This window comes from Mustela lutreola, chromosome 9 (assembly GCF_030435805.1).
Source record: "Mustela lutreola isolate mMusLut2 chromosome 9, mMusLut2.pri, whole genome shotgun sequence".
NCBI lineage: Eukaryota > Metazoa > Chordata > Mammalia > Carnivora > Mustelidae > Mustela > Mustela lutreola.
This window is the reverse complement of record NC_081298.1, coordinates 50,655,852-50,677,817: the sequence shown is the minus strand read 5'-3', so window position 1 is coordinate 50,677,817 and position 21,966 is coordinate 50,655,852. Positions and strand designations below refer to the sequence as shown.

Here is a 21,966-nt window from a genome sequence, read left to right as displayed (position 1 = left end):
TCTAGTTTCATAAGAAAGCAGCATGCAAATTTTGAATAAGACAGACTTGCTTAAGTTTCTTTATGTTCAACAGTAAAGGATACTTCCCTAAAAATAAAATAGAAGAAAAATCAGCATATTTATTATGATAATTATTATTCATAATGAGATTCATATTGAATTAGGGAATATATATCCTCAGAGGGGGTAAAGTAAAATGAAATTTATTTTGGTAAATGTGTCTGTGAATAGTCAATACAATGCCTCAATATAAATGAATATTACCATTTTGAACAATTTAATTACTATTATTAGAATTATTATCAATATAAAAATAGCTATCATTTTCGCATGGAATATGAGACTCTCATGCTCCATGCCTCATCACATCCACACATCTCTGCATAATAAGTATTATCATCATCATTTCATGGGTGAAAAAACTGAGGCTAACACATTTAGATAACTGGTTTATAATTACATGGCTGGTAAAGATACATCACCCTAATTTAGGCTTTATGATTTCAGAATTGTACTCTTTCCACTGCACATTCTATTACTCTGTAAATACTTGGCCTGTTTTCATTGAGTTCTTTAATTTTATTCATGTGGTGATGGCTTAAAGCTTCATTTAAAGGAAGCTTAAATAATTCATTTAACCAAAAGCTCCCAAGAATTAAAAATGTCATGGATCTAATGTAGACATGGATATCATTAGTTAATGGGTAACTATATATTTTCCACTCTAGTGAGATAACAATCAGAGTATTTTTCTAAGTTTTAGTCTCTCAGTGTAAAAAAGGACTTTCTTAAAATAGTAATAATAGAAGTAATAGTCAAAACAATAGTAGGGATAATTAAGACATATAATAATGGTATGGTCCTCCTTGGCAGGTTTTTCTCTCATATCTGAGACTCTACAAGACAATCATACTCCAAATTCAGTGATTGACTTTCTCAGTTTACACAGAAGGCAAGGTAGGCTATAGTCTTATTTCTGCTTCTCCTTGTGCTTTGGGGATCTCAACTTAAATTTGGGTTGTACCAAAGTCCTCAAATTTGATTGCTGCTGGATTTTGAATTTTGTTTCTCTAGTATCAAGAGTCTATTAACAACACAGCTCAGTGTGTCTTAGCAGTTTCAAATGCTCTCATAGCTAAAATGGCTTCAGGGCATATATCTCTAGGCTCTCATTGTATTTCGTATTTTGGCCCAGTGATCCCACACTTAATTTTTATAATCATTAAGATATTTTTAATTTTAAAAGCTATTTTGTCTGGATTTTTAGATGTCTTAAGTAGGAGTTTTTAGATCACCATTCCTAGAAGCAACAACAAATATACATGAAAATGTCGGCAGTAGTTTATCACATCTTTATGGCTTTGAACTTCCATAAGCTGAGGCATCCTTCTCTAATCACTTAGGCAAACTCCAATTTACCCTTTAAAACAACACAAGAATTGCTTCATTTAAGAACATGTTCAGGGATGACTCTTCCCCACTGTTCTTACCAACATTCCCACACACTCTTTGCTACCCACACCTTGTTTATGAACTTTCATTAGGTATATCAGCGTGACCAGAATTTTGCTCTATTGTATTTTTGTCCTTTAGAGCTTTAATTAAATATGAATTCCATAGAAATTCTGTCCCTTTTCTTTCAAACCTGGGTTAGTCATTTCTTCTCATTCTTTGTCAGAAGTTACTTTATTAGAGAAACTTATAGCTCTATTGTGACTTTGGAGCATTTACAGTTTTTGACTGGAAAAATCACCCATCCCTGAGATTTTTATGCAGCTTCCTAGCTGATATTATTCAGAAATCTGTTCAAAACAGACTTTTTCAGGGAGGCCCTTTCAGACCACTCAGTTAAAAAGCCTCTTCTCAATCACTGCTCTTTTTAAAATGTGCTTATTTAGTTCAAATATGCATCACTATTAAAGAAAAACCAGTACGATTTTTTTTTTAAAGTTGGCTTACCTATTATCTATCCCTCCCACTAAAATGATTCCTCTGTGCTGGGGTTTTGTTGTGCTCATCTTAGGCCAGGCACTCAATAAATTGTCTCTGAATGATTGAATTGTTTGACTCCCTTGCTAGATTCTCAACTTCATGAGGCCAAGGATTGTTCTATTCAGTCCTTCTTTATCCTCAATTTCTGTTATATTGCAGTCACTTACGTGACTAATGGGAAAAATCCTCAGAAAGAAAGAGTCAAAACTACAGAAAAACCCTGTAGCTTCAATAACACAAAGCTTTCGAAAATTATTTCGCCCAGGAATTGAATACTGGCTGCACTTTTGATTTTTTTTAAATGGTATTGAATTTACTTTAAATGGAAATACTTGAATAGTAGAATAATAAAAAAATTATAAAAGCAACTGGCTCCTTAAAGTAAGAATTATATAGGGCATCTCTTCTAGAATCAAAATTTTCAAATGTCAAACATCTGAAAGCATAGAAGGAGAAGGAAGAGTGTGAATTGTACTTCAATGCTCTTTACTTTATATTCAGCAAACAGCTTCATTCACACCTTTTCAATTTTTTCAACTCTTTTGACAAAGCCTTCAGAGGAGTTACTGCTGATGACAACCATCACAGCCTAACAGGAGAAATTTTATAAAGAAAAATAAGAGCATGCTTTTCCCAAGTTGTTAAGGATATGGTGAAGCTCTGTCGGATTCAAAGGAGAAATGTGCAATTCCATGCTATATATCATAATAACTTATTTTAATAGTGGCTTTGCAATTTTTCAGATATATCCATTTACTGAAACCACTATCAAATAAACAAAAACAAACAAATTAACAGGGGTTCGAGACAGAAGTTATGTAATCTAAAAATAGCACATGTTCACAGAATACACAACACATATCCCAAGTACTACTATAGGTTTCAAGTAGGAGTCAAAACAATAGTAAAAATGATTCAGACCCTACCAGTCAAATCATAAATGGGACCTTAACTGTAAATCCTTATCTTTAGATCAAAGCGGGTAATTGGGTGCTGAAGATACATTATAGAACTAATATGTTATAGAACTCCTCTGAAATGAGTCATTTATTCCATCACTTTTCCTGCACAGCTGCTGACCCATGTTTTGGTTCCTGGAAATAGTTGCTACCCTGTCATACTTCTTAAAAGCACATATATTGATAACTCTACTCATTCCTCCATTCCTCTGTGACTGTCACTGTGTTAAAATGTGGAGTCAGCTGACTCACTTGTGGTGGTAATAAAGTAGATGAGTTTGCAAAGTATTTTGTTATTTCTAAAAATGCAAAAACCAAATTACATTGAAATCATAAGGGGTGTTTCAGGGAGAGCTGTAGGATGTGGTTTCTTGTGTAATCCACAGAGATTAGCTCCCACACATATTTAAACTCTCCTCTAGGAGCAACCTTAGTGGTAAAGCAAGAAGATAAACAGATGTATACGCACCCTGGCACAAAATTATCACTTATGTTTGGCTTCCTAGTCTCCTCTTGTTACTTATTTATCTTAACTTCTCTCTGAAATCAGGGAACACAGAATCTCAATCAGTTGACATTTTTCTACTGAATTACCCAATAGTCTGATCATACCCCTAAGAATTTTTTAAATTATTTCACTCAAAATCCCAAATCTGCTTTGCCTCCTCATCTTAGTACACTGTAATTTGATTTCAAAATGAGGACAGTTGTCAGTAATGCCACATTCATTCATCTATTTTACAATTCCATGTACTTATAACTATGAAGATATGTTAATAACATCCATTCCAATAAGCCACCCTAAATTTATTATCATGAAACAAGACCTCAAGAAAGAGAATTCAAAATCATCCATGTATTTGCAACTTATTGCAATAAAGCCTTTATCAATAGACTTCCCTGTGCACATGGTGGTCAAATTGCTGATGAAGACCAGCCAGATCTATTACAAGCTTTCTCATGGCTTGTAGGTAACCCAAGTGAGCCTTTATTGATACTGGGAAGGGATAAAGCAGGGAAGGAATAAACAGTGGTGTAAGAATTGGCTAGACAAAAGTAATGACTCTCATTACAAAGTGAGGATTTTAAAGCAAAAGAGCCTGTTGGGAATATTGTTTTATAAAAGAGTGGTTTTTTAAATTAACTTTTAAAAATTCAATTAGTTAACATTTAGTGTACCATTAGTTTCAAATGTAGATTTCAGTTATTCATCCATAGCATATAATAGCTAATGCTCAGTACTTACTGTTATAGCTTCTTGAAAGCAGAATTTTAACCCACTGAGCCACACAGGCGTCCTTGAAAGCAGACTTTTAGATCACATTTTCTGATTACTTCCATGTAGTACAACACTTTCCTGCTAGCAACCTTCAAAACATACTGTTTGTTAGAGGAATTTCTTTAATAATAAATAAATAGGAATTTATTTTAATTTATAAATATATAAAATAAATAGGAATTTATTTAAATTTATTTAAATATTGCACACTGTTTCAATGTTCATAAATAAGGTGATGATATTATAGCCATTAGTTGGTAGCACTGATATATCACTTTCTTTTTACTTCTCAGTGCATTCTCTTTACACAAAATAGATATATATTTTAAAAGAATCTGAATCTGTGGCAAACTTTTAAAAAACCCTATACAGTAAAGTTTATCATTTTAAGTAATCTCAATTATCTTCCTCAATTGTGATAGCATATCCTTCTATCTAGGCCAGATATTTTATGAGGGATTTGAAGAGACATACTTTTCTAAATTTCACTTTTCTCATCTGCAAAATGCTTATCAGGATCCTACAATAAAATACACTTACAATTTTTTGATGAAAATTTATTTATTTATTTTAAGATTTTATTTCTTTATCAGAGTGAGTGGGCGAGAGAGCAAGCACAGGCAGACAGAATGGCAGGCAGAGGCAGAGGGAGAAGCAGGCTCCCGGCCGATCAAGGAGCCCGATGCGGGACTCGATCCCAGGATGCTGGGATCGTGACCTGAGCCAGAGGCAGCTGCTTAACCAACTGAGCCACCCAGGCGTCCCTTTTGATGAAAATTTAATCTGTATAAACAATATATTTGCTGTAATGCGTGGTTCATGGAAAACATCTTATTTAATTGTAAGCAACAACAGTATTAGAGATTATGTAATGTGTCTATAATATTTAAAGTTTTAACACATAATTCCAGTGCTTTGCCTTATTTTTTCAAATCCCTTTACCACTTTCACTGACAGAGTCAAATGTACTTTTTCTACTAGTAGCCAGCTCTTTGTCTTTTGTCAGAAAGATGCCCTTGTCAATTATTTATAATAGAGATATTAGCAATAATAATAATAATAGTAATAATAAGTAGCAATGAAAATGATAAAAAAAAAGTTTTCTTAACTAATTAGGGTTCTTAGACATCAATTAGAGGAACCACCTCTGGCAAGCAAATTAATCTGCAAAACATTCCCAGAATTAACAAGTCAGTCAGATACAGGATTGTCCGTAGACTGAAAGATGAAGCAAAAGGACTAGGTTTGGAAAATAGGTAAGGACAGTGAAAAAAATGATCAAATTTTTGGGCAAAATAAATTCTTAGGTGTCCTTTCAATGGAGTCCTGGGCATTATGTAGCAGAAACTCTGGAGATTATCTCAATCCATTGGAGTCACCCCGTTTATTAGCTTGCTATTGACAAAGTTATTTACAAACTGTAGAGCAAGAGGTTGTAATGTAGAAAACTGATGGTAATGCACAAGATTCTTGTTAACAATAATGCAAGTTAGTGATTTTTCATTAGAGAACATAAATTCTATAACCCAAATTATGGGCCCAGAGCACTTCTGCTGCACAACTCTGCTTATATCCCAAATAACCATGTGAACTAGTTTTAATATCTGCTTCTCTTATTAATTTTTGAATAAAAATTCTTGACACAAGTATTTTATAATTGTGTGATAATCATGCATTTAATTTCTTGGAGAACAAAACACACTTTAGCATAACTAGGTTCGTTCACAGAACCAGCCTTGATAACACACTTCTATATGTTAGAAATGATGTAATAAATGTAGAATATTGGGCACTTGTTTGGTATTCTTTGCCATGTTTTGCACTATCTAAAAAGAGATCAGTGAACTTGGACTGGAGTTAGTAGACATGGAAGAAAATAAAATATTACAGAGAAGAATACTCTGTGGTCCACAACCTAAACGGGCTGGGATTCCCATCATTTGGATCCCTGTAGCTTTACAAAAGTCAATTAAATTTTTGTATCTCCGATTAAAGTTGATTCCCCAGTACTTTTTCAAACATCTCTTGTAAAGTATTGTTTTGCAGAAAAAAAGGGATTTTGCACATGTATCTGCCTTTGTCTCTGGTCATGATCTCAGTCAGGATCCTGGGATCGAGCCCCATATCGGGCTTCCTGTGCATTAGGGAATATACTTCTCAGTCTCTCTCTGCCGCTACCTCCCCCTGCCCCACTCATGCTCTCTCTCTCTCTCAAATAAATAAATACAATCTTTACTTTTTTATTTAAAAATAAGATAAATAAAATAAAATAAAAAGTCTGGTCTTACTGCCCCATTTAGCTCCTTTTTTTTTTTTTTCAGTTGTATTTAAAGCAGCATGAGAGAACATGAGGCTCTCAAACTTAAAAAAAAAAAAGGAAAAAATTGAGTTTTGTTAGGATTTAAGATCTTGTCTGCTAGACAAAAATGTTGGCTTTGTTAACATGTGAAAATTAACAAAAGAGAATAAGATAGAATTCTAATAATTTTTGTAGAAATTAAAAATTCCCTCCAATCCAATTACATACAGACCCATTAAGTAAATTCTTTCCAATGTCCCAAACCAACCTTTTCTAATAGTAATGCATCTGTGTAAACAGGGTCATCCCAAGGAATAAATAAATATTATTATTTTTTTCCTGTGTCTTCCACAGTCACATCTGGGTATATTGGTAGCAAGCCAATTATCTATCTTATAAGACATGATATCATAAGGAAGGGTATTCTGTCCTTTGGAACAACTGAAAATCATTGGAATTTTATCTTGGTGCAGTAACTTGAGATGGCACAGTGTGGGTTATGAATATATTTTATTTTTTTTACTGGGAAGAAGAGGTTATAGAGATATTGGTTATCCAAGAGAGACTGACAGGTGTTGATAGTTGCCAGGTCAATATCCATCTACTTTTTCCTTTAATATCAGAAAGCACTGAGTGATTGACAGCAAGGAAACTTAAAACAACATCAAATATTTTATTGTCTCTTTTCTAGTTACATTGTAACCATATGACAAAGTATCAGTCGTACAAGATATCATTCTCTTTTACCTCTATCTTTCTGCCAGAAATGTGGGCTTAATAGTGAGAACTCCAACAGCAATTTTTGCAACTGTGAATAAAAAGCCATGAAAACCTCTAAGATACTTCACTTGACTTTCTTAAGACTCTGAACACGCTCCGTAGTCTTCTTGTTAAATGAAAAAATATGGTTAAACCACTTTTGACAGTTTACTACCTACAGCAAAATGTAAATCTTAATTGAAATATGTCCTCTCAGCTGTGCTTAAGCAACTGAGTCCTGAGCTTTTCAGGTTTTCAGTCTGAAAGTGTATACCTTTGGTGCTCTGAAAGGGAAGAGAAAGGACACTCTGCTCTCCATATAAATTAAAGAAGAGAAATCTGTGCATTTAAGTGGGCCATAGAAAATTTATCAAGCAATTATCTCCTAATTCCTTCCTATCCAAATTACCTGATATGCTCTCCCTACTCCTTTATTCCACGTTACTGCCTTTTCCAGGATTCTGCCTCACATCACAACATGTCTTCTGTTATTTCCTTCTTGCAAGCTAGTTTTCTTTTCTCCATCTAAAAAAATCAACAATCATTGTGTATTTCAATTCCCATTTTCCTCAAATGCATTGATTCTTCTTATCTATTACTCTTTTCTCATACTCAGTGTCTTTGTCTTTATGGGGTTTGTACTTTGCTTTTCCCCATCCTTTACTGCCCTTATATAAGCAAATCTAATAACTTCTTAGAGAAAGTTAAAAATTCCTGCATAGCCACACGTGAACACAAAGTCACTGATTTTTAGCAAAACTATAAGATAGTTAGATATCCATTCAATTTCTTTTTTTTAATATTTATTTATTTATTTATTTGACAGAGAGAGATGACAAGCAGGCAGAGAGGCAGGCAGAGAGAGAGGAGGAAGCAGGCTCCCTGCTGAGCAGAGAGCCTGATTTGGGGCTCAGTCCCAGGACCCTGGGATCATGACCTGAGCCAAAGACAGTGGCTTAACCCACTGAGCCACCCAGGCGTCCCTCCATTCAATTTCTTAACTGAGTCTCAAATGCATCCTGAGTTCTAACCTAAACCTAAGTTCTACTTCTTACACGTTGTTCTATGACCAAATTCTTTCAGTTCAGTATTTTGTAACATTTAAATATTAATCAATTGATGCTTTGTTTGTGTATTTCTATGAAAATAATTTGAATACTGTAGATTTATTGTTATATTTATAGATTTATAATCAAAGTTTCATCAGTTGAAGTTTTTGGAAATTTCGGATATAATGATTAACCTAAAATGATACTGCCTCAAATCCCTCTGATATCAAGGCCCAACACCTGATTATAGCTAAACCTGTGGTGGATAGTTCCATGGGAAATTGCAGTTACTTAACACTGATAGCATCTCATGTTCTCTCTCTCATTTTAGAATGTCTCCAACAAAACCCAAAAGTGTAGGAGAGTTAATGTCCTCTGAGGACAGCTCTCAGTGAAGTGTAAATAAGAACCATAGGTAAAATTGTCAGTTTTCAGGTCTTCATGAGGACAACTTAAAGAAGTTTCTCAGGACCTTTCAGTAAAAGCAAGCCTTCATTTTCTATCCACAACAATTATATCAACAATGTACCTCTTTGACAAAGTTGCTTCTTCACTGTATCACTTTCCCATTCTTTTCTACCTTGGGTAATCTCCCAGATAAACTAACAGTACTCAAATCCTTTGTCCTACTCTTTGCTCTCAGGATAAATGGAGCCAAAAGACTTAGATTAATATCAAGTTCTGAATGGGATCTTAGAGCTATTTCTGTCCAGATTTTCATAAACATAGGGACCTTTGAATTTTCAGGCTATAAATAAGTTCTAAATGGAGGGGGCAAAAGCAAAAAGCAGAAATTTTTATGTTTGATTTTTAGTCATGATTAATTGACTTTATTGATTATTAAAAATACTAACATTATAAAAGTGTGGATCTTTGTAAAACAATGTCATAATGTAAGAAATAAGTTGCATAGTCCTTTTGAGAATATTAAACCAAGTGTTCAGGTGCCATCTAATTTCTTGTTTAATCCAGAACTTTGGTGTGCATTATCTTGAGGAATAGGATTTTGAAGTCCAGACAGACTAACAGAAAACTGATCCAAATGTGTGTGTTTATCTTTCTGTTTTTGTTGTAAATATCAAAGTGTGATTGCTGGATTAAAATGGTAAAACTAATAATGTTCATGGACTCTATTATAAATTTTCTAATTCTATGGAAAGAATCCAATAAACATAGAATTAATTGATTTGCAAATCCTCAAAGAGCTACAGGATCAGGTAGTGGTATGTTCTGATTCAACAGCATCATAATGCAGCATTTTATATGTGTGACTAATGGATATTTTCATGAATGTTTGCTAGCTAGTCAGCCAATACAGAGAAATATTAGGTAGGGTAATTACTCACAGTTGTGTTTAATGAAATGAGAGAAAATTATCAAATGACACTAATAATAATAATCCTATAGCAGGCTAAATAATTCAATGATAATTACAAGTATTAATCCAGCTTTCTTCCCTGATTATGACTCTTCTCTCCTTTATCCTAATGGGAGTAACAGATTGTCTGCAATGAATTGTGAAAAGCCAGCAGTGACTTTGGCAGTGAAGGCCTCCCATCAATTTTGATAGGTTAAAATGATTCTGGTTGGTCTTGAGCAAATGTGTCAATTTTTTTTTTCTGTGTGTGTCATAAAAGAAAGAAGCAATAGTAAATTCTTGCTGTTATTCCATGGAGCCAATAAAATCATAATGCCAACAAGAGGCTGTTGACACCATAAGTGTATTTAACTGTCTTGAAATACTAGGACTGGAAATAAAATTCCAATATTTCACATAACCTCTTTTTTTTTTAAAGAAAGATACAAAACAAAACTAAACAACGATACTGCATACATATAGGGCCCTGCTGTTGTGTGTAACTATTTTTGAACATGTCTACTGTAAGTGTATATATATATATATATATATATATATATTTCTGTGCAATAAATTCATTTAGAGATAAATTTGGATTGCAAATTATTTTGGGGGAGGCATGGTATTTGTGGCTAGTCTTACAAGTAAAAAGGACTAAAAGAAAGAAGAAAAACTTTTTTTATTACAGCATATTTACATCTGTCCAAAGTACTTATTTACTATAATACTGACTAATGTATAATACTGTACACAAAGAAAGAAGTTAAATGAGTTATAATTCAGTCGAAGTATAGCTGGCCATTTTGAAATTTACCACTGAATCTTTCTGGAATGAAATGTGATATTTTGCAATCTGGTCCAGTTCATTACATCCGGTCATTTGTATGTTCTTATTACCATTTTGATAGCATAGCACATTTTATAACCCAGACATTTTACAATGGAACTATGATGCATGTATTTTCAAAAGTATAGACATATATGAAGCTATGAGGTCAAAAAAGATGAATGTCCGTAGTACCATATAGACTCAACAAATAAGTGTCCAAGGCTCTTAGTGAGATTTATGAATATTGTATAAGATTAGACCAACATGTGGTTTTGATATAAATAATCTGTTCTTAAATTAGAATTACAATCGTTGAGTACAGTGTTGAAAATGGCAGATAGATTTTAGCTATCTTTGATCACTAGGGAAAATGGAAAAATGTTTAGTTTGGTCAGATTTTCACTTAAATTCTGAAAAATCTTAAGTTTGAGAGAACCCTTCTGAAATAAGAATCCTTAAAGACATAACCCCTTTGGCACAAGTTTTCAAGAAACTTATTGGATGTTGTAGACAATTATATGGCACACGTACTGTTCTAGATGTTCCATGCCAATAATATGTAAGCCATACCAAGGCTACATATACATATAGAGATGTTCCTCAGCTTACAAGGGGGCTATATACAGACAAACACATAAAAAATTGAAAATGCATTTAATACCCCTAAACTATCAAATATCATAGATTACCTTAAGCTTATTTAAACATACTCAGAACACTTACATTTGCCTGCATTTGGGCAAAATCATCTTAAGCAAAGCCTATTTTATAACAAAGTATCAAATATCACATGCAATTTATTAAATATTACACTAAAAAAAGAAGAATGGTTATATATAGAATGCTTGTAAGAATATCAGGTGTTAACCCCTGTAATCTTCTAGCTGACTGGGAGCAGTGGCTCACTGCCACTGAGCACCATCACAAGATGGTACCATACCACATGTCACTGACCCTTTTTATAAAGACCCAAATTCAAAATTCAAAGTACAGTTTCTACTGAATCACTTTCACTTTCACATCATTTCCAGATATATCATAAGTTGAATCATTGTAAATCAGGAGCCATCTTATTTGAAAGGTAAATCACAGTCACCCATATATACACAAAAAAAAGGCCTTCATGTAGGGCCATCTATGGATCTCTAAACAACATAGCATGACATATCAACAGCAAAAAATGGACGTGAAGGGGACAATTGCTTTGCGTCAGTACTCTGAGCAGTAACATACATGGCCTTACTCACCTAGCAGAACTCCAGAGCTAGCTGATGGAAGGAATTTTACAAATGTTTGCTGAACAGATTAACCACTATTCTTTTTAAATTAGTGTGCATATCTGTTTTCTAAAGATATGTTAAATTATTTTATTGACTTATTACAAAACCAAATAATTTCCTCTTATTTAAGTGGCAGGTAAATAGAATTCTTTTCAATTTAAATCAAATGGCTTTTTAGGGAAAATATACTAAAAATTCTGAAACTTGTATTGCTTATGAATCTTTTATTGGAATCCTTATCAAGTTGTATTTTTCAAGTTTTTCCTAAATAATCTTCAATGAATTGAAAATATTTTTTGGATTTTATTCAAGGCTATTAACACACAATTTCACTTTGTTAAATATAGTGCTAAACTTTCAACCAAAACGTTGTGTCTTTTTTTTTCCACTACCACAACATCCATCTACTGACTGGATTCTCTCCCCAACTAGCACCTATATACCATTGTCTATATTTAGGATAAGTAAGGGTCATCTTTTGTCTTTATTCTATTCCTTGTATGCTTTTGAACTTGTTGAATTTTAATATAGTCACACCATAAGCATCACATATTTGATTCCCCTTTAAATAGTAAACAGTGCACAACCAGAGCATACCTTCAAAGCTATCGATATACTTACTCTGACATATTATTTTTGTATTTTTTAAATTAAAATAATTAATAATAGAACAAGAGTTTCAGGTGGTAGGTATTGTAAGTTTTACCCAAACTGACTTTTGCAAACTCGTTTTTGTCATCATATATGTCAAGTAGTTTTCTCGGGCTTATTTTTAGAATATCCTTGTATAATGAATATTTACACTGATATCTAGTATAAAAATCTTGCAATTTATTTTAGAAACATTAAGATATTGAAAATCAATCTATTTCTTTAATTCATTGAATACATTTTTGGCTTGTTTCTAGTACTTTCTTACTGGTTAAAAAATGAATTTGAAGTAGTCTGAATTTCATTATTATATGGCACTTTCCCTTTGATGAATACAAAGACGATATTCTATATTAGCTATCTGAGAAGAATTTATTTTTTTTAATTTAATTTATTTGTAAGAGAAAGAGTGAGAGAGAGCACAAGCAGGGGGAGCAGCAGGGGGAGGGAGAAGCAAACTCCCGGCTAAGCAGGGAATCTATTGCAGAACTGAGTCCCAGGACCCTAAGATCATGACCTGAGCTAAAGGCTCAGGCGTTTAACTGACTGAGCCACCCAGGTGTCCCAATCTGAGAAGAGTTCTGTATGTTATTCCTATTAATATGCAGTTTAAAGTCTAGGTAATTAACTTAATATTTTAGTGGCTATTACATAGATAGCACTATGTTCCAGGCAGAGGGTAAGAAAGAAATATTTAAATCAACCATATTCCTTGCATTCTAAGTGAAAATAATTAATCAATCATAATAAATCCTTCTATTTATGGAATATCAACTTATAAGCTTTCCTCCATATGAACAATGCCAAATACCAGAATAAAGGGTCATCTACTACAAATAAAGAATAGAATTAAAGAATTCTGGTAAGCCACTTAAATTTGAAAAATGGTGTTCTATTGTTGCTGAGTTGTGGTTTTCAGTTACATAATATCTGATAAGTGTAGAAGTAACATGAGTGTTACGTGAGATGAGAAATGGTATATAATTAAGATATTTTTAAAAGTACAGATAAATACAGATTTGTAAACATAGCATTATGGAGGAATAAAAATAAATGATAGCTACACACTCTAAAGTGAATAAATCTTGGAAAGCTAATAGAGAAGTAAAACAAGGACAGTGCAAAAAGTATGGTACATTTTTATGAAGTTCAAAAAAATTCTGTGAAACCATAGATGGACTTAAAGATACTATTATGTATCAAATATTGTAAAATTTAAGCAAGGAAATAGCAAACATAAAATAACCAAAGCATACAAACTTGGGTAGATACAATAGGTGTGATCATGTTCTACTTCATAAAGAGATGAGTTAATAGATAAATAGAAGTAACTAGACTTTTTAGAAGTTAATAAAACTTTGCCTGTTATTTCTTAGTAATATAAAATATATCGTTTTCTAACAAAAACGTTTATCTTAAAAATATTTAAAATAAATTTCAGGCTACTCATAAGGTTATATTTACTTTTCCACTGAAGGAAAAGCTGGTTGTTGTAGTTGTAGTTGTTTGTTTGTTTTAGTCTCCTCCTAGTTTTTATTATTATAATGTGGAATGAGGAATGTTAGATTGAAAAGTGAATTATTTTATAGACAAAAATCATTACTTGATTCACCTCCTGGTACAGCCGATGGAACTCCTGAAAATATGCCCTTTTGCCTTATGGAAGAGTAACAGTTATGCTTACGTCTGAAACATACTTGGTGGTGGCCCTAAATAGTGTCACCATAGTAAACAGTTTGAATATTTGCAATTAATTTTTATAGTCATAGTGCTCCAATAGGCACTGCTTGTATCTTAGCAGGTAATTCAATAAAGCTAAAAGTTGACTGACTGTTTAAAAATACTAACAAGGCACAAAACATGGCAGAAGTATTGTCCTCAGATATTATTTTTTTCCATATGCTCCTGATTCCAGACATGAAAAGTTATTTTTTAAAATTTTTTTATAAAAGATTTTATTTATTTATTTGACAGAGATCACAAGTAGGCAGAGTCAGGCAGAGAGAGAGAGGAGGAAGCAGGCTCCCTGCTGAGCTGAGAGCCCAATGTGGGACTCGATCCAAGGATCCTGGGATCATGACCTGAGCCGAAGGCAGAGGCTTTAACCGACTGAGCCACCCAGGCGCCCCCATGACAAGTTATTTTTGATAGATATATTTACAATGTATTTTCCAGTTATAAGAAAAATGGTTCTGCTCTTTTTAACCTTTTTTTAAAATTACATAATTTTGTAATTAAAATTTTATTTTTTAATGTTTTACTTTTCTGTTTTAAAGATTTTATTTATTTATTTGACAGACATAGATTACAATTAGGCAGAGAGGCAGGCAGAGAGAGAGAGAGAGAGAGAGAGGGAAGCAGGCTCCCTGCGGAGCAGAGAGCCCGATGCGGGGCTCAATTCCAGGACCCTGAGATCATGACCCGAGCCAAAGGCAGCAGCCCAATCCACTGAGCCACCCAGGTGCCCCAATGTTTTACTTTTCAATATACTACTTAGAATATTAAACCTATTCCATTTTGTAAGAAGTTTAACCATTTAAAAAATGGTAATTTTCTCATTGTGTCTTCCCCTCACATTGCTTTATTTTGAATAAAAAATTTCACATTAAAATTAACTGATGCTTTCCTTCTGATGGTCCCTCTGTTGGTCATATTGTATATGAGCCATGACAATTACTTTTACAAAATTTATTGATGTTTGTTGATATGTTTTATCATAACTAATTTTCCCTCCCTTATCTAGATTCCCCAGCTTTCAGACAGGTGGACACTTCAATAAACCATACCCAAGGGATGTATCAAGTACTTCTTAGACATTCTCTCAGATCCTTGAGGTCTCATTTGGCCTAGGGATTTGCAATAGGTTCTGCCAGAGGCACCACTGTGACAACTGATGTCCATGGTCTATCTCCTGCTAAGCTCAAGAGGTCACTGGTTTCCAAGTTTATCTATACAATTAATGCATTCCAGCAAGTTCTTTTTTTTAATATTAACAAACTTATTGTAAAGTTTATATGGAGAGGCAAAGACTCACAATAGTCAACATAATGTTGAAGGAGAACAAAGACTGAGGACTGACTTCAAAGTTGACCATAACGATGGGGCGCCTGGGTGGCTCAGTGCGTTAAGCCTCTGCCTTAGGCTCAGGTCATGATCCCAGGGCCTGGGATCGAGTCCCGCATTGGGCTCTCTGCTCAGCAGGGAGCCTGCTTCTCCTCATCTCTCTCTCTGTCTGTCTCTCTGCCTATTTGTGATCTCTCTCTCTGTCAAATAAATAAATAAATTCTTTAAAAAAAGTTTACCATAACGATAATTGTAAGCAAGATATTGTAATACCACAGAAAGACTAGATTAAAGCAACAGATTATATATTATCAGTTATATTTTATATTTAATATAAAAGCAAAAGCAATACAAGAGAGCAAAATACAATCTTTTAAACAAATGATTCTGGAGTAATGGTGAAGCTAAATGTAAAAATATAAAATAAAATAAAATACAATAAAATAAAATAATAAAATAAAATAAATCCAGGCAGATATCATACACTCTTTACAAAAATTGACTCAGATTGGATTATAAACCTAAACATGAAACATGTAGAAGCTAATATAGAAGAAAATTTTAATGACTTTGGTTTTGGCAATAACTTTAGCTACAAAAGCACAAGCACTGAATTTAAAAATGTCTACTCTGTGAGACACAATGCCAAGAGAATGAAATGACAAAGCACAGACTATGAGAAAAAATTTGCAAAATACACATCTGGCAAAGGACTGTTAATCAAAAATACACAAAGTCCCCATAAAACTCAACAATGGGGGAAAAACCTGATTAAAAATGAGCCAAAGACCTTAGCAGATACCTCACAAAAGAAAATATTACAGATGGCAAATAAGCATATAAAAAGATGCTTCACATCATATGTCATCAGTATAATGCAAATTAAAACAAAAAAGGGATACCAGTACATACCCAGAATCCAGAGCACTGACAACAGAACACAAAATGTTGGTGAGGATGTGGAGCAACAGGAATGTTCTTCCATGTCTATTGAGAATAAAGAATTGAAAACAACTTGGCAGATTCTTACAAAACTAAACATATTCTTGCCAGATGATTCAGCAGTAGCAGTTCTTGGTATTCATCCAAAGAAGATGAAATCTATACCCACAAAGATGTCTATAGTAGTTTTATTCATAACTGACAAAAGCTTGGAAGAAACCAAGATATCCTTCCATAGGTGAAAGGAAAAATAAAGTGTAATACAGGCAAACAATGGAATATTATGTAATGCTATAGAAATGAATTACCAAGCCATGAAAAGATATGGATATAAATATTTAATAAATATTTGATTTTAGGCTTCTACCAGTCTATCAATAGTATTAGTATATTTTAACAGTGAATGTTCAGCATTCATGAATATACCTAATAAAATATTTTGGGTTCAATATTTTCAATACTTCAACCTCTATGATTATATTCCTAATAATTTTGAATTGGTGTAAATAAACCTTAATTTTTTGTAACTGTTTATTATTGCAAAAGAGCTCAATGAAATTTTAGAAAATAAAAATTTACCAAAAAAAATTTAGTTTACTATTGCCAAATAATTTAAAACTTTATCTTATATTCAAATACATATATTTTTCTAAATTGATTTATATGCTACTAAAACCAAAATCTTTTAGTTATACTAGATTTCGTATCATGCAATCAATGCCAGAAATCCATCTGGCAATGATTTGTCTTAAATAGAGTTAAGATGGGTGTTATTACAATGCAAGATGGAAACAAAGATAGTATAACAATTGGTGTTACATAACTTTTCCGTTTTGATCAAGTTACTAATCTACAAAAGGCTTTTATCAGTGACAGACTTGGGAATTTAACAAAACTTTTAAACTAGCATGTGCGACTCATTCCTAGAAAACAACACAATCAGTAACACTTTACTTAGATTAAATCATGACTATTTCTCCATTTGAATAAAAAAGGTAGCAACCCCAATAAGTTTATTGAACATGAAAAGTTGAAATGCTATAATGCTCCTAAGGAATTAAATGATCCAGTCATGAATTACAAAAAAAGGATATAAATTACCAAAGTGTTTGTATAATTGTAATGTACAACTGCCCATTATCGTTCAATAGTGTAGGCTTGTACAAGAACTCTATAAAAGAACTCCACTTCTGAACTGTGGAAAATATGTTCCCTTTCCCCCTATATACAACTATTAAGCCATTCATTTAGCTTTTAAAATATCCACTTAATACAGGCTTTTTACACATTTGAACAGGCAGCAGGGCTCTATTCTTATTGCTTACATCTGAAGGATAGATTTCTAGCGTAAGAAGTAAAGCCCATAAAGGAGCCCAATAATAACAACAAAATACAGTTTAGTGAGCCCTTACAATCTGCCAGCTACCTTTCTGAGAATACTTCAATTAATAAAACTTATAAAATACCTGAACACAAAGAGCTTACATTCTTTTGAAATATAATAGTGAAATAAACCAATAATAGAGGGGCACCTCGGTGGCTCAGTCCATTGAGTGACTGCCTTTGGCTTGGGTCATGATCTCAGGGTCCTGGGATGTAACTCCCCAGCAGGCTTTCTAGGCAGTGGGGTGTTTTCTTCTTCCTCTGCGCACCCTCCCAATTCTCTCTCTCTCTGTCTCAAATAAGAAAATAAACCAGTAATAGAATAATGATTGATGGTTGATGGTGATAAGTGTTACAAAGAAATACAAGAAAGGTAAAAGCCATTGCAGAATGCTGGGATGAAAGTTAATTTTATTTTGTGTTGGGTGGTTATATCTCATTTAGGAGATGTTATTTGCACAAAGACCCAGGAAGTGAAGGAGAGTGTTTTACAAATATTAAAGGAAAAGATTGCACTAGGCAGAGCAAGTAAGTATATAGACTTTGTGTGAACAGCTTGTCTGTTACTTTTGAGGAAAAGCAAGGAGGCCAATGAGGAGTTCATAGTGGTGGAGAGAGGAAGAACGTATTGATGTATGACCTTCTAGTACATGGAAACGCCTTCAGTTTTTATTTAATAAGAAAGGGGAAGATACCAAAAGACTTTCAACAGCAGAATAAACTCATCTGACTTGATTTTTAGGTTAAATTGCTGTACCAAAATAAATTTGCAGGGAGAAAGGAGTGCAGTATGTGTGGAAGTGGGGTTATCAATCAAGTCAATAATTCAGGAACATATGATGGTGTTTTTTGCATGCTGGGTGGTAATAGAAGTGATGAGGTATGGTTTTCATTTTGTATATATTTTGATGGTGAATATTCTGGGTATGTGCAGGACAGACAATATCAACATTTATTTTACCTGCACAAACAGAAGGGTGGAGTCTTCATTCCCTGATATGGAGAGAACTCTGAGTTCAAATGTTCTTTCTCATTAAATGGCATAGTGATGATGAGGATTTAGTCAGACAGTGAAAGAGATCAGTAAGCATAGTGTTAAGCGGTAAGACATTATAATACATTTGAACATCAAAAAACATTGTGTTGGATCATCTGTTTATGTGAGTAAATAAATAAATAAATCTTCCTGGGGTTCTGATAGAGGTAAAGAAGACTGCTATATGATCCAAAGGGGCACGTGCACCATATGTTTATAGCAGTATTATCCACAATAGCCAAACTATGGAAAGAACCTAGATGTCCATCAACAAATGAATTATATATATATATATATATATATATATATATATATATATATATACACATTATGTATACATATATATATATATGATGGAATACTATGCAGCCATCAAAAGAAATGAAATCTTGCCATTTGCATTGACATTGATGGAACTAGAGGGTATTATGCTTAGCAAAATAAGTCAACCAGAGAAAGACACTATCATATGATCTCCCTGATATGAGGAAATGGAGGTGCAATGTGGGGGGTTTGGGGACAGGAAAAGAGTAAATGAAACAAGATGGGATTGGGAGGGAGACAAACCATAAGAGACTCTTCATCTCACAAAACAAACTGAGAGTTGCCAGGGGGTTGGGAGGGTAGGGAGAGGGTGGTGGGGTTAAGAACATTGGGGAGGGTTTGTGCTGTGGTTAGTGCTGTGAAGTGTGTTAACCTGGCGATTCACAGATCTGTACCCCTGGGGCAAATAATACATTATATGTTAATTTTAAAAAAGAAGAAGAAGAAGAAGACTAGTATAAATCAAATGCTATGGTGTTCAGCAAAGAGTGTGTAATCAGGCATATTTTATTAATGTATCCAAGTAAAATGATGGTCGTAAATTGGAATAACAGAAAACATAAAAATCAGAGATTTTAAAAAGAGATATGGGACAGTGTAGAAATATTATAATAGTGTTATATGGTGACAGATGGTGGCTATATTTGTAGTGATCATAGAATAATGTATGGAGATATTGAAAACCTGAAACCAATGTGACACTGAATATCAACTATACTCAAATAAAAAATAATAAAAATTAAACATTTTATTTTAAAAAGAAAAAAAGAGGGACAAGAATTTGAAAAGTGAATTTCAAAAAGAGTAAAGATGAGGCTAAGACTAACTCTGAACCTTGAGGAAAACACCATTTTGAAAATTCTTCCCATTTTGAGAAAACTCAAATGAATCAATACCATAAAAGAACCCATTTTAATTGAGAGATATAATGAATGCTCAAGAAATAATTTTATGACAGGATAATTCTTCCCTATGAAACAGCATACAGAAACCAGGGGAAACAACTGGAGGCAAAATAAACTATACTGAAAATAAGAATTAGGAAAAAGATAAATGATGAAAGATAAGAAAATTAGACCTGTGACAGAGACCTAGTGAAGAGAATTTTTAGCTTGTGGTTTAATGTTAATATTTTGAGGATAATCTAGAGTTCATAACTGCCTTAAGGCAGGCTGGTTGTAGGCAGTTTAGGCAAACCCCTAAGACAGCCCTACTTTGGGCAGGTGATGTTGGAGGAGGCCATTGGGCTGGACAAAGACAAATCCAACCATTTGACTAACGTGTCTGTGAAGATGTTGAAGTCAGATGCAACAGAGAAAGACCTGTCAAACCTAATCTCAGAAATGGAGATGATGAAGATGATTGGACAGCACAAGGACACCATCAACCTGCTGGGTCCTGCACACAGGACGGTCCTTCGTACACTCTCATGGAATATGCCTCCAAAGACAACATACAGGAGTACCTGCAGGCCCAGAGGCCTCCTGACCTGGAGTACTGTTACAATATCAGCCACAATGCAGCAGAGCAACTCTCCTCCAAGGACCTGGTATCCTGTGCCTACCACGTAGCCTGAGGCATGGAGTACCTTGCCTCCAAGAAGTGCATACACCAAGACCTGGCCACCAGGGAAGTGCTGGTGACAAAGGACAACATGATGAAGATCTCAGACTTCAGCCTTGCCAGAGATATCACCACATCAGTTACTATAAAAAGACAACCAACAGTAGACTGCCTGTGAAGTGGATGGTCCCTAAGGCCATGTTTGACCAGATCTACATCCACCAGAGTGACTTCTGGTCTTTTGGGGTGATCCTGTGAAAAATTTTCACTCTGGAAGCCTCCCATATCCTGGAGTGCCTGTGGAGGTGGTTTTCAAGCTGCTAAAGGAGTCATTTGATGGATAAGCCAATAAGTGCACCAGAGAGTTATACACAATCATGAGGGGTGGCTGGCATGTGGTACCTTCGAGCTGCTGGTAGAAGGCCTGGATCATACTGTGGCCTTGACCTCCAACCAGGAGTACCCGGACCTCTCCTTGGCCCTGGAAAAATACTGTCTATGCTTTCCCAACACCCAAAGCTCCACCTGCTCCTCAGAGAAGAATTCCACCTTCTCTCATGTGCCGTTGCCCAGGGAGGCCTATCTGCCCTGACACCCAGCCCAGCTTGCCAATGGTGGACTCAAATGACTAGTATCCCTATTACTCCTGTCCAGATTCCGTCATAAGCTGTAACCCTTACCCCCCACCCTCCCTGAAGGACTCAAGGCCTTCTCCTTTGTCCCTTTCCTACTGGCAGGAGCCAGCTGCCTCCCTGAGGCCTTCACCCCTTGAAGTTCACCTCTCTTCCCCTTCCTCTTCCTCCTCCTTACAACCTGCTCATGAAAGAAAGGAACAGAGAGGCAGGTACTTACTCGTGGCTACTTCCTTCCCTCCCATACGTTGGACCAAGACCCCTCCCTGTCATCTGGTACTGCCTGGACGTCGAGGGAGTTGGAGATGAGGCATGCCAGTGAAAGCTGTCGGAGCTTTCCTGTTTTGGTTTTGTCTGCTTAGCATAACTTGTAAGACTGAGTTGTGGTGGCAGGGACCTAGTCATTGGGGCTATAGCACTAGCGAGGGGAGGTCAACTGCTCTGGGCCTTGGCTAAGAGCAACCCCTGCTCCAGAGATATGGTGCCAAGGGATTATTAATTTTGATACTAATTTGATTTGCTGACCAAATACCTGGTATCAAAAGATGGGAAGGCAAAGACTGGAAGCA

General features: G+C 34.6%; 1 long non-coding RNA gene across 1 annotated transcript in view; it reads right to left on the bottom strand.

The window, feature by feature from the left end:
• The window catches only part of LOC131808262 (uncharacterized), a 139,913-nt gene that overhangs the window by 43,591 nt on the left and 74,356 nt on the right, over window positions 1–21,966 (bottom strand). The window lies entirely within an intron of this gene.